A 13520-nucleotide genomic window follows, 5' to 3' on the forward strand; every position below is an offset into this window, starting at 1 on the left:
TAGGGTGCATTTTCTCTTAGGATAGGTGCAGAGCAATTCCTTCCTGTCACAGCTCAAGCTTCCAGTCTGCTTCAAAGAGAGGGTTTGCCGTTCCCACCATTGAATCAGTAATGTTTCCTGTACCTATTACTGTGCGTTCCTTTGCATGTTGATGCATATTGGTAATAAATACCTGGATCGCCAGACCCATGGGCATTTTCCCTCACTACGCTGTTTCTCTTGCAGCCCCAAATCATAAAAGCATGGCCACACTTCTGCAAACTCACGTGGTGGGCCAGCTGTAGCTGTTTTCACTGAGGATGGGCAGCAAAGTTTGGCCCTGCAAGTTTAGCGCAGTGGAATTTCTATCATCCTTTTGCAGTGCAGCATCGAAGTCATGTGGTTGCCTATTTCAAGCAAAGAGAAGCTGAAGATGGTGCCAGCAGAGGAAGGAAGGCAGAGAGAGAGGAGACCTCAGCCAGCTGGAAGCCTGTTTCTCTACGGCTGGATGGCGAGCTTGCCTCAGCCCCCCAGCTAGTACACAGGTACTCAAAAAGCAGTTACTGGAATGCCTGGATGCCTGGTCTCTCTCTTTAATATCAGCTGGCAACTCAAGCAACAGGAACAGTGTAGCAATTTAAAATTACCTCAGTTTTAAAAAAAATCTACATCTTTCCAGGTAAGAGCAGTATTTTCAGGAGGATCTAAGGATTTCAGGACCAATGTGGCATTATCAGAAGTGAAGGACACAAGTGTAAATTTAGAATTGTACATTGCATTCATTTGAGTAAGATTAAAAGTTTTAATATTAGAAATACACATAAATAGTTACTCTGGAAAACCTAGTTAAGAATGATTTTTCACCCATAAGCCCCTCTTTCAATACACATCTTTAGGAGTAAATCCTCTTTTTTCCCATTTCACTTAATTCATATTATTAGGATTAAGAATGTTTACATACCAAGTCGTTCAGCAATGTGTCTTTTATTATATTTGCAGTTATGGACATGGACTTTAACAGCCTGCCATATTATAAATCACTTTCAAAGGTACGACTGAAAGTTTCAAATCACTTTCACTTAAAACCTTTAACAAATGTTACTCTCTCTTAACAGGCTGTCCTTATCATTCCACTTTAGATATATTTTTAGTGCTTGGATTATTTTGTAGACTACTCCTGTAATGCCCAAACATTATTCATACATTGGCATTTTGGTGCCAAAGCATGGTACTTCACAAGCTGTGCCGAAGTCAGCATGTGTATCCCTGTGTCACTCAGAAACCATTCTCACACTGAGACTTCAATGTGAATTCAGACTTTTAAGTTTAGGTTCCCATCTTTGAGTATTATATGTAAAGTCTTTGCAAAATTATTAACATTAATGTTCAAAGAATCCCATAAACATCTGTTAATTGCGCATGTCATATTAATAAGCAGGCTTTGAACCATTTCTCTCCTGTCAGCTGGAAGCTCTGGTGTGAGGAATGAGTTTTGTGGAGCCCTTGAAGAGAGGGGTAAGGAACAGGAGCCTGGCTACATTCATGTAAAAATCTGGGATAAGCTATTTATATTGCAAAAATATCATCCCTGCCCCCACCCTGCAACTGTGCTTGACAGCAGCCGATATTAAATTGGATCATAGGATCAATGGAAGCAAGTTTTGTTTAGGAAGTATCGCAAAGACTATGTGAAGGGCAACTGTCAAATTAGTATCAATACACACATATACATATGAGTATAAACACATGAGGGTATATGAGAACACAGAAGCATATATAAGATTATAAACATACACATATGTGTATATATCTATGAGTCGAAGCCCGTAACTACAGACATGACATTATCTTTCCTGTGATACCCATGATTCTTAAGACTGGAAGTCTCCCAAGCACCTTTCCAAGACAGAGCACACAGCAAGATGTTACGTGAACAGGCTGTTCTAGTCTGCTTGCCTTTTTCTCTTGTTCTTCCCTGTTCATACACACAGTCTCATTTACTGGGTTTTTTTCCTTCTATTTTTTTTTGCAGAATGACTTTCAGGTCTTTCTGTTTCTTGTTTTAGTCCATATTTTGAATGAAATATTAAAAATGCCACTTCGAAAGACAAGGAATCTGTGACTTCTGGTTTAAATTTAAATTTTGGTGAATTTAAAACATTTGCGCTTCCTATACATGCAATTGTATCCAAACAGCTAGGGAAAATGTGAAACTTTTTCCATTATTTTTTCATGCATAGAGTGTTTGAGAAAAAAAATGAATAAGAGCTCTACCACTATAGGTCAGCTCTTTACCCGAGGTCCAAGGAGCTTCTGCATCATTTGATACACAACCCATTCACAGCAAACCAGTTGCTAATTGCCATGATGGGAAGGCAAATTAATTTTATTTTTAGAGCTTGTGTCCTTGTATTCTCTCTGCTAGCAGTTTGCATTCAGATGACCTTCTTGCTAAAGTTGCTGCTGCTGCTTCTGGCCAAACGTGTTAGAGAACAGGCAAGCCTTTGTACATGTCTGGAATTTTGTTTTAGATGAAAAATCCAGGCAAGAAACTGCACCATCTATTCAATCAAGCAAACAGCAAAAATTGGATCAGCATGAAGATGCGGCATCTCTCAAATAAGCTTTTAGACTTCACTGGTTGCCTGGAGGAATAGAGCGCTCTGCAGAACATACTGAAAGGTCACCACCTCACTGCTTTTATCCACTGCACTTAAATGTGAAAAAAAAAGTGACTTGCATCTTGTTGCAGTTCAGTGCCAATACTTTATGGGTCTTCCTGTTCTGTAATACGAATCAAAAAATGATGACTACATGGATTCGGTTGTAAACCATAATGATAAGACACCCCCTGAACATATGGCAGGAAAGAGACATAGAATTTTACATAGAGTCATTAATCTTCAAATTTGAAAGTAAGACAGGCTTCACAGTTAAATAAAAATGCTCTGCATTTGGCCAAGATAAACCTTTTGTTCTCGGAATGAGAAGGAAGGGACTTCTGTTGGAAAATGGATGGGATAGGTAGAAAACAGCATATCAAATTAAGTGAAATTAAGTACATTCTTCAGGACAATGGGTAAAAAAGGAAAATTGGGAAGGAGAGAAACTTACTCTTGGAATATGCCTTTGAGGTCATTTAACTTCATTGAATCACCAAATCCATTCAATATCCAGAATGAAAACGAATCCATTGCTCTTAAACTCTTGCTCAGTTCATTTGTTCATTCTTCCCGCTTGGTTGTTAAGCTGCTCCTCCTCGTGACTCCAGCCTGATTGCTGAATCACTTCACGAGATAATGAAGGACTCCAAAGTTTGGTTCCCTAAGACTGGCCAGGCTACTCTCAATCTTGTTGAGTGATCCTGAGGCCTGCGAGTAAGATGCTTGGTTTGAAAGGATCTGGGATTCTGATTAGGAAATATCAGTGCATAGGGGAGAGGGACTTTAGCTGCCAGAAATCAACTCGTAATTGAGACTCTGCAGTTTCTGATTTACTTAAAAGATTCAAAGTTACATCTTGCAGTCGCTTGCAGCAGCGTAAGTTTGGAATTACACCCTTAACGTCAGCAGAGCCATTCGTGGTTTAAAGCAACATGTCCAGTGTGAGTGGACAGTGATCTGCTTACTGCTGTTGGGAAGGGAACAGCGTAGAGGAGTCAAAACTTTCTGTTCACTTGAACATTGTGCTCATGCAGAGTGTGAAAGGCAACGCTTCTTATTGAGGAACATCTTTGTTTTCGAAAGAGAAGTGTCTTAACGGGATTGTTTTTGAACTCCTTACAGTGTGGCTGCTTCTTGAAATATTTTCAAACTGAAGTGAGTTGAGGCCTTCTGCTTCACCAAGTAAAAAGATAAACAACTCAGTTTTGGCACCATTAGGTTGCATTTACAGTCTATCATATTATAGAGACATTAGAAATGATGTATTGAATCACAGAAGTAGCAGCCTTTAAATGTCTCGTCAGTTTGGGAGTGAAAAGAAATAGGAGACATGTGGGATTTGTCTTTTTATTTTAGTTGGATATGAAAATGGAGACAGAAGCAGAGTTACAGCAGATTAGTAGTCCAGATACCAGTAAAGGAAACATATTTAGCTAAAGTTATTCTTAAATATTTACTGTATAGTAATGTGAACTATGTATTATCTGCAGATGGCTCATAAATAGAACTGCCCTGAATTGTGCCAAGCCAGTATTGGGAACAAGGAGCTTTAGAAGAACTTTATTAAGGTTGCAATCTCAATTCACATAGATATGAATCACAATTTCTTAGTAAGAGTTTAATGCCACGATCACATACTACTGATGTGGCTGGAGGATTTGGACTGTATTTGCTTTGAATTGCAAAGAAGGCAGGAAGGGCAAGGATGGTATGGGCCATGGAGGCAAGTGATTTCTAGCCTGGAGGGACTGAATTTTATTGCTGCTCCTGACATCAAGCACCTAGCAATGCTAAGCAAATTGCTTAAACTGACGTGGTTACCTATTGCGTGTTAGGTAATACCCATTGCCTACTCTGAGAACTCAAGTGGTCAAATTTCTGAGGTACTGAGCACTTACAGCTCTAGCTGAAATCAAAAGGAGAGATGCTCTGAACCCCTGTAAAATCTTACTTACTGATAAGCAGCCTCAAAAGTCAAGTTGCACACATCCAAAATGAGCACTTAGAATAAATGGACACCTTTTATGTCTCCATAGCTCAGCTCTCTCGTAGTAAAATCAGGAATGCTTAATCTTGTAGTAGTCTACTGTTTCTGAAGCACTTGGAAGATACTGTGGTGCCAAGCACTATGGAGGATCCCTCAAGGAAATCTGATCACGTCTCCAGAGCAGGGCTGGAATACTGTTCAATAAACAAGGCCTACAGCTACACACTGAGCAATGTATAAAAAAGCGATGACACCACCATTGAGTAGCTGTCTATCTTGTGTGCTTAACGAGACAGTCCTGAGGGGAAAATGGCCTGAGAATGCATAATTAAAGGCTGTAACCTAAATGATACACTCAAAAAAGGCTGCATTAAGTTTACAAAGGCAATGTGACTTCAGGCAATTTCTAGCATATGGGTGCTCAAATCTGTATTCTCAACATTCTTTTAACATGGATTTTTTGTGGGTAATTAATACTAAGGTCTGCTCTACTCTTTAGAAAAAGTAACGATGCATTGATCTGAGGAAATGCAGCATATATCCCCATTGAAATGCGGGCACTACAAAAGAGTAGACAAAGTAAGTTTTATTCCCCTGAGTTTGCAGGACAAGGTTTATCTGTGTTTAAGGTTGCTGTTGTTCGGCAGAAACTTTGGCTAGGCTACTGGGACTGGTCTTGAAAGAAATTGCCATGGGTTCTTCATTGAGCAGTAGCAGACGTGAGTTTGTACATGAAACTAGGCATAGACCTTCAGTAGCTAAATCTAGTATTATTTTTCTAATTAGTTTTATATTTTATCATGCTTACAACATTTTACAACATCAGCTTCAGAGAACATATCTTCCAATCCTGCAAAGCAGTGACTTCGCTGAAATTACACCGATGTTGCATCTACACATATATTTGCAGTTGAATACTTGCTAAAATGATTTGTAGGCTCAGGTCAAATTATTTTACCTGACCATGAGCATCGCTGCAGTTTGTTCAGCAAGTCTTTGCAAATATCCAGTACAGGCACTAGTCAGCCTGATCTTTATTTTTCCTAAGCTGTTCTGTGCATCCAGGTTCCTCTCTTGCATTTGTCAATGTGTTCAAGAAGTCTGCCATTTTCACAGCTCAGGCAATCAGAACATAGCAGACTCAGGGAAGAAGAAAGCAGCTTCCTAAAATGTAATCATTTTATTACATAAAAGAGGGATTAAAGCATCTGCTTTAGTTTTCATAATCAGATGTTGCAAGTCTGTTACAGCTAGAACAGTTCAAGATTTTTTGGAGATGGAAAATAGTGTCTTTTCCAATAAAATTGCCATTTGTTCATTGAAGGAAGTTAGTTTCTTATAAAAACAACTAACTGAAGAACAGTTTGTTTCCTTACTTTGAGACACAGCAATATTTTTTTTAATACCTCTGTAAACTTTCCATAAACTTTTATATGACAGGTTCAGCAACAACCCTGACTTCGCATTCACACGCCTCCTCCTCCTTCACCCTCTGGCCAATGATTCCTGCCTTCTCTTCCCCCACCCCAGGCTGCAGCAGCTTACCTCTTGGAGTGTGCTAACATACCCTTTCATTTTTGTTTGATGATACGTTTCTGTCCTCGATTGGTACCCTGGCAGGATCACGTGTGCCTTGCATTGAAAGTCTTCAACTCCAGTTTGCTTCAAACAGAAGAAGGTCCTGATTTTAAAGTGTTTTCTGATTTTAAAATGTTGGGCAATGCTGGTTCAGTTTGCAGGACAGATGATCCTTTATGTGTTACTTCAATTTTTCATTTTGTTGCTGGAGAAGAATGTACGTGCAATTAAATTAAATTTAAAAGTAATTGCAATCAACCACACCACCAGATGGAGCCTTTTTTCTGCCTTTCCTGAACGCACTGGGACTGTGGGACCTAACTGTATTTATAGTCAATGAAATTCTGGTGATGCAGGACTGAGCATCCCTGCTTTCATATATGACTACTTCTGTGATTTTTATTTGTATACTGCTAATGATAGCTATTGTGCCAGTGCTTTGTTTTTGCAGCGTTAGGCTGTATCATGCAGTCCTGTCTCTTGTTCGTGCACTTGAGAGTTTTCCAGTATAGGCTTACTTGTTAGCATGGCACAGTAATATTAAAGCAGCACGTATTTCTGCTATCTTTCTCCTACTGTAAAAACTATTAACATTCCTTAGAAATGCAAATCTCTCTTTGTTCAGACCACTGCATAATATATTTTATTCACTGAAATTCAATGCTGAAGTTTTCTTTTGTGCTTTTAGCAATATTGTATTGTGTTACAGACACCTAGCTGCTGGTATGTATGTACGTCAACTGAAGTTACAATGTTCAGAAGTCATGAAAATCGATATAAATGACTATGATAAATATTCTCTGTCTTACAAGATCTTCTATCAGGTACCTGTTTAGCTATCTACTATGATAGCTTAGCAACTGAGAACAAACTGTAACTGAGACAGTTCTGGGGAACTGCAAAGAGACGGGGTTGCATTTATCCATTTTTCGGTGGTTTGGAAAACTACACATTCATGCAAACAATTTTTAACTACGTTTTATACAGCAAGATTACTTGGAAAGCCTATTGCCGTGTTTTAACCCAAGTGAAAGAAATGAGGCTGATGTACAACTCACCCGGTTGTGACTGCTGGACTGAAAAGGTTGGCCTGCATATGCCAGGAGTCGTTAGGACAGGCTACATTGCACAACTCTATTTTCCCAAAAGACAGGGAGGTATCCGAGCTGATGAGGTCAGGTTACCATTCAATTATGCCACGTCAAACAAGACTCTAAAGACCAGCAGAGGCTTCGCCAGCCGACGTCATGAAGGTCCTTCTGACCAGCTGGCCAATTCTGTTGTCCTAGGAGAGTCCAAATGAGTTCATGCCACTATCGATTTTGAGTGAGCTACACGCCTTGCTGCTTGTGAAAAAGACAAACACAAAAATACAAAGCAGAACTAATGTGGGTACAAGTTCATGTCATTTTCCGTTTTCCTGTCTCATTTCAAATGGGCAAAAATTTAGTGCCTTAGAGGGGGGGAAAAAAGGGGGGGAAAAAAATCTAATGCCTCGGACATCTAACGTTCATGTGTTAACAACTCAAAAAGCTGTTTGAGAGATGTGTTGTTCTGTCATGTATGTTTTAAACACTTCCTAGGAATTCATTTTGGAGGATATTTCAAGCGTTTGGAATCTTGCAGTGTCCTCAGTCAAGAATTAAACACGTCTTCTGTCTGAGCAAGCTTCCTTACAGAGCTTTAAGGAGACATTGGCTTTTTCTAGAGGCAGTCTGCTAGGTGGCAGGGCAGGAGCAAAATCCAGCCTTTTAAGACAGACAACAAGAAAAAAAATACTGTTTTAATAGCCTGGCAACAGTTTTGGGGATAGAGTGCCCTTTATATCAGACTAGTCTGGATAAGACAGAGCTTCTTTATCACTGAAGTCCAAAGTAATATAATAGCATAACGTAGAGCAAGAATTTGATCCACATTGTATTTTTCCTAGATTGCTAAATAAAAAATACACATAAACGTAGAGGTTTTATATGCAAGAATCTGGATCCTAGCCTTCATCAGAAACCTTTGAAAGAGTTGGGGCTCTGCAACTTTCTGGAGATCCACATTAAAACAAACAAAAGCCATAAAACCAAACCCTTTTCAACTCCTATGCTGTGAATAAATTTTGGAAGATGAAACAATTTTTCTCAGTGATAATCTGAGTTTGCCCTTTCAAAGACTGTCTATTTGGGTCACATTGCTGAAATGCAACAATAAGTCTCTCTATAAGGATGGCAGCTGGTATATAGGTTTTCTATCATAATATGATTTACTGATTTGACAAATGACGTAAGATTTTCAGTGTACCACATTAATATAAAAAGTTTAGATAAATATCTTATAAATCACAGGTATTAAAACACAACTTGGCACCTCTAAGAGCCACAAGAACCAAGCAACGCTTCTGAAATCTTAGTGAATGGCAAGTTTTTGTGCAACGTGGTTTTGTCACAGTTAATGCAAACTCTAGTCTGAATTCAGCGTTTGTTCAAGCACTTGGAACATTTTCCATACAATTTCGCCAAAACAGAAAGTAAAAAAAAAAGATTAATCCTTTGTGCTTTGTGCCACTGCTCCATATTTGCTTGTCACAAAAAATGAGCCTGATTTTATACCAGATGCAGAGGGATCTTGGACCTTCAGAAATCGATCACAAAACTCCACCTTCAAAGAGGTTAGCGTTTCACCCGAATGAAGGGACCTTCCTTGCCTCATTGCCAGCTACTCGGCATTAGTAATTGAAAAGGATATTCCACATCACTACGGGAAACACACCATTGCTGTAATTCAGGAAAACAGAATAAATACATTTTCATATATTTCAAGTAATCCCTACATCCCATAAGGAATGTCAGCTGCAAGTCTGCTGAGAAAGACAAAATATACAGCAGACGTCTCTAAAAAGGATTGTCTGAAAGACTCAAGGCTCTAAAGGATTTTGCTTGCTGAGCATCCTGAAGAAATTAGGCTTAAACCTTTGGATTTAAAATTTGGAAACTAAAATAACCACTTCCAAATATTTGTTTCCATTTCAGTACTTTTTCCATTACCGATGCATGCCTGTTTGGAGTGCAGCTGCTTGGTTTTCCTGCATAAAGAAGAAAATTAAGTCTAGTAATCTAACTTCTGCATAATTTCTAGTCAGATTGCATAGAGCCGCTGAGTCTTTCATTCAGTGTTTGGCCATCCTCACAAACATAGTAAACTGAATTCCTAGCCTTATTAAAAATACAGGGAAGCTAGAATTTCCCATGGGATAGGGAGCATTTATATATATATATATATATATATTTATATATTTTTATATTTTTTTATAGATATATAACATTGAGGAGGCTATTAATATCCTCCCTGCCATTTTTGTACAAGCAACACAACTGTTAAAATTGGGGTGAAGAACTGCACGATTTTCAAAGCGAAGCAAGAAGGATCATTCAGAATGAACGCTGCTAAAATTTGGAATAATCCCTGCATATTTCTAAATCCCTGGAGATCATGTAATATTGCTCAGTAGTTATTAGTCACTCATGTTTTCCAACAAGCTGTTGTCACAGGAGATTTTCTTTGAAAGACTTGAGTGGGGAATGGGAGAGATTTGGCATATTTGAAGTAGGTACATCCGTAAGTAGAGTACTTCCCTCTTGGACTAACTGGAAAATCTGCTGGATTTGAAGGCTGAAGCTACTATTAAAAGTGCGGAAAAAGAGATGACGAATGGTGTTTGAATGGGCTTCTGGATTAAATTGTGTGGTTGAGTTGAATCAGCAGAATCCTCCCATTACTTGACTCTGGGTGTCTGCAAACAAGTATTTTCATGTTTGTTTTTTGTCCAAATGATGATGACTATTGATCCGAGCAGCTTGACTGGTTTATTAAACTGCACATCAAATAGAGCCCCGAACCAAAGCAGCAAGCCAAAATCTCTCATCTAACAAGTCCTGAGAAATACATAACCGCGCACTCATAGTCAGAATCCAGAAAGGCAGTCCCACAGATCGCTTACCAGTGATTTGCACGTTCATATTTCTTTTATGTCATTCAGTAGCCATTTTAGGATGCAGGATGCTCTGTGTTGAATGCAGGGTGGGGATTAGAGGGACAAGGTGGGTAGCTGGGAAGGAAGGAGGAGGGAAATTAAAGAAGGAGGTGCTGCATTGATCCCGTATGTGGTTTGTGGCCTTAAACATAACTGGTCAATGCTCGGGGAATGCAAAAAGCCTCCCGACTGCAAATCTGCTGTCTTGTCTTTAACTAGGAAATCCCTCCGCTTTTACATCAACATTTTCTTTAATAACAAATGAGGTAAATGGTACTGAGGAGCCTGAGACCCTGGTTACCCTGTTCTTTTAAGAGAATCCACTTTGACATATTTAAGAGACAACATTAAATGCCTCCTTAACTGATGTCCACTGGCATAGTTTGTCACGTCAGTTGAACATGTGTTGTAAAGGTTTATCCGATTTTGAATGACTCCCTTTCAGAATGGTAGCAATCGATTACCACTAAAAATCCGACCTCCCTTTGTATGCCGTTAATGGCCTGATTTTAATTTTTCTTTTCATGCAACATGGAGTCCTGTTGCCTTAACTGCTTTTGCTTAGTTTCTGTGAACAGTGGTCCTTTTTGCGGGCCTGTCTCCCAGAGTTATGGAGTATGTAAGAAATGAGTATTAATTGCTGCAGTTTTACTTAACTTTTATCAATATTTACAGTAAGTTTCTCTTCTTGCTGCCCCTTATTTTGCTTGAACCTTTCACATTCCTCTGTAATTTCTAGTAGTCCAAATGGTTTTGCCTTATCAGCACATGGCACGTTTTTTCCCTTTGCTGCCTAAAACATTTGTTAATGATTTGGCAAGCTGAGGAAGCATGCGTTAGTGGAATAAACACCACATGAGGAAGTAAGGGCTGCTTTCTTCATTTCTGTTTTCCTCACCGTAAAATAGATATTACTTTGAGAAAGGAAAGTAGTAGTGTTTTATTCTGTCATCTAAGGAATCTTGGCAATACTGTAAGTACTCAGCACCGTTACCTACACGTCATCTATTCATTTTTCTTCTTTCCAGCTTGGTAATTTGAGGTGCTATAAGCCTCGGATAGGTGGGTCATGAGGTCTCACTTCCAGGTAAGAAAGCGCCTGTACCGCAACCTGTTTTCATCAAAGTGAATGCTAACAGGGGAGCGGCCCAACATTGTCACCCACTGCTCCGTTACAGCCGCCGGCAGGCCGGGAGCGATGGTGAGAGCAGGTGAACCCGGCGCCTTCCCTGCCAACAGCCACATGTGGGAAGAGTCATAGAATCATAGAATCATTTGGTTGGAAAAGACCTTTAAGATCATCGAGTCCAACCGTTAAACCATGTCCATAAGCACCTCATCCACCTGTCTTTTAAATACCTCCAGGGATGGGGACTTGACCCCTTCTTCTGGGCAGCCTGCTCCAGTGCCCGATAACCCTTTCAGTGAAGAATTTTTTCCTAATATCCAGTCTAAACTTGCCCTGGTGCAACTTGAGGCCATTTCCTCTCATCCTATCGCCCGTTACTTGGCAGAAGAGACCAACACCCACCTCGCTACACCCTCCCTTCAGGCAGTTGTAGAGAGCGTAAGGTCTCCCATCAGTCTCCTCTTCTCCATGCTAAACACCCCCAGCTCCTTCAGCTGCTCTTTATCAGACTTGTGCTCCAGACCCCTCACCATCATTGAAGATGATCATCATTCCCCTCCCTTGCGCTACATCTCAGACTGCAGCTGAGTAGCTCAGGAGCGTGCTCTGTGGTTTCGTACCGGTAAGTTGAGGCTCCTTAGTACAAAGAAGCTTAAATGGTGGCACAGCAGCTCGCTGGGATGGGAGTAGGCAAAGGAGCGCTCCTGTGAACAGTTCAGCCAACAGCCCGGGAACGTGGCAGCTTGCAGCAGAGGGGTGGTGACGAGCGGTTGACGGCAAACTGGCATTCGTCATGTTTTCCATTAGCACAGCTGGCGCCAGCGAGAATGTTTCCCCTTCGTTCCGCTTCTTACAATGCTCCAAACCCAGCTACTAACAAATGTCGAGTGCACGGCCAGAAGCTAGAGGAGCCGGGTTATTTGGCACTTCCGAGTAACCGTCTGCTGTTCAGCTCTTGGGTCAAGGTGCAGTAAGAGCATCCTCACAGCAGCGGCTGCTCAGGAAACTGTTTAGTGATGCTTCTGCTGCTTTGATGTTCATTCCTCTGCGAGACCCAGTCTGCACGCTCACTGTATTCACTCCCGTTGGGAGGCTGCTTTTTGGCAACCAGGCTGATGCTAAAAATAAAACAAACTATGCAAAACAAACAAACAAAAAACCCTCTGATAAATCCATGTGGGAGTGTATTGCTTCAGAAAGGACCGTGCTACTTGCATATGCTTTTTAGTGTCTCTTCCATGAGAAAAAGAATGGAGGGAAGTTTAATAATGTAGTATTTTTGCAATCGTCTGTGCAAATCGCCCCCAAACAATAGCAGTGGCACACACAAAGTGTAGAATTTAAAGTTTGGAGAATTCTCAGATACGGATCTCACCAATAAAAGTGTCTTCTTATGAGGATGCTGTTTTCTATACATCACGCTCGGAAAGCAAAACTGAGGAGGGGTCTAATTCTCGTTATTTGTTCAAAAGGTAAAGCCTGTATTTTGTTTTTCCTCCTTGATTTTGTTTGTTGCTGCCTAGTGGAAACTTAGAAGACAGCCTGACCGTCAAAGAAGGTGCATGTGTACACGTCTGTGCCTCCATAGCCTTTTGGACTTTATTTTCCAAAGTACTGCTGGTACCAAGCGTGGGTAAAAAATGGTGAAAGAGGTTTGCTTCCAAAACGTACTGTACTTTGAAGAGTGGATGCCTTTGGTGCTCCTTTTACCTTTGGGGTTTGGCCTCGAGTTTGGGTCTCAAAGCTTTTCTCTGCAGTTGGGATGGGTAGAAACCACTTTAAGTGTAAAAGCTCTGTGTGTGTGTGTGTGTGTGTGTGTCTTAAACTCTGGTGTGGGTGTGTGGGTGTCTGTGGGTGTGTCTCTGTGGGTGTGTCTGTGTGTGTGCGTGTGTGTGTGTCGTGTGTGTGTTTTGGGTCTCAAAGCTTTTCTCTGCAGTTGGGATGGGTAGAAACCACTTTAAGTATAAAAGCTCTGTGTGTGTGTGTGTGTGTGTGTCTTAAACTCTGGTGTGGGTGTGTGGGTGTCTGTGGGTGTGTCTCTGTGGGTGTGTCTGTGTGTGTGCGTGTGTGTGTGTGCGTGTGTGTGTGTCGTGTGTGTGTGTGTGTGTCTAAACTCTGGGCCGCAGGAGACGGACACCTGATGAGGAGCACGGCCCACGGGCCCGA

The sequence above is a fragment of the Egretta garzetta genome, unplaced genomic scaffold, assembly GCF_000687185.1.
Source record: "Egretta garzetta isolate BGI_Z169 unplaced genomic scaffold, ASM68718v1 scaffold246, whole genome shotgun sequence".
Classification (NCBI taxonomy): domain Eukaryota; kingdom Metazoa; phylum Chordata; class Aves; order Pelecaniformes; family Ardeidae; genus Egretta; species Egretta garzetta.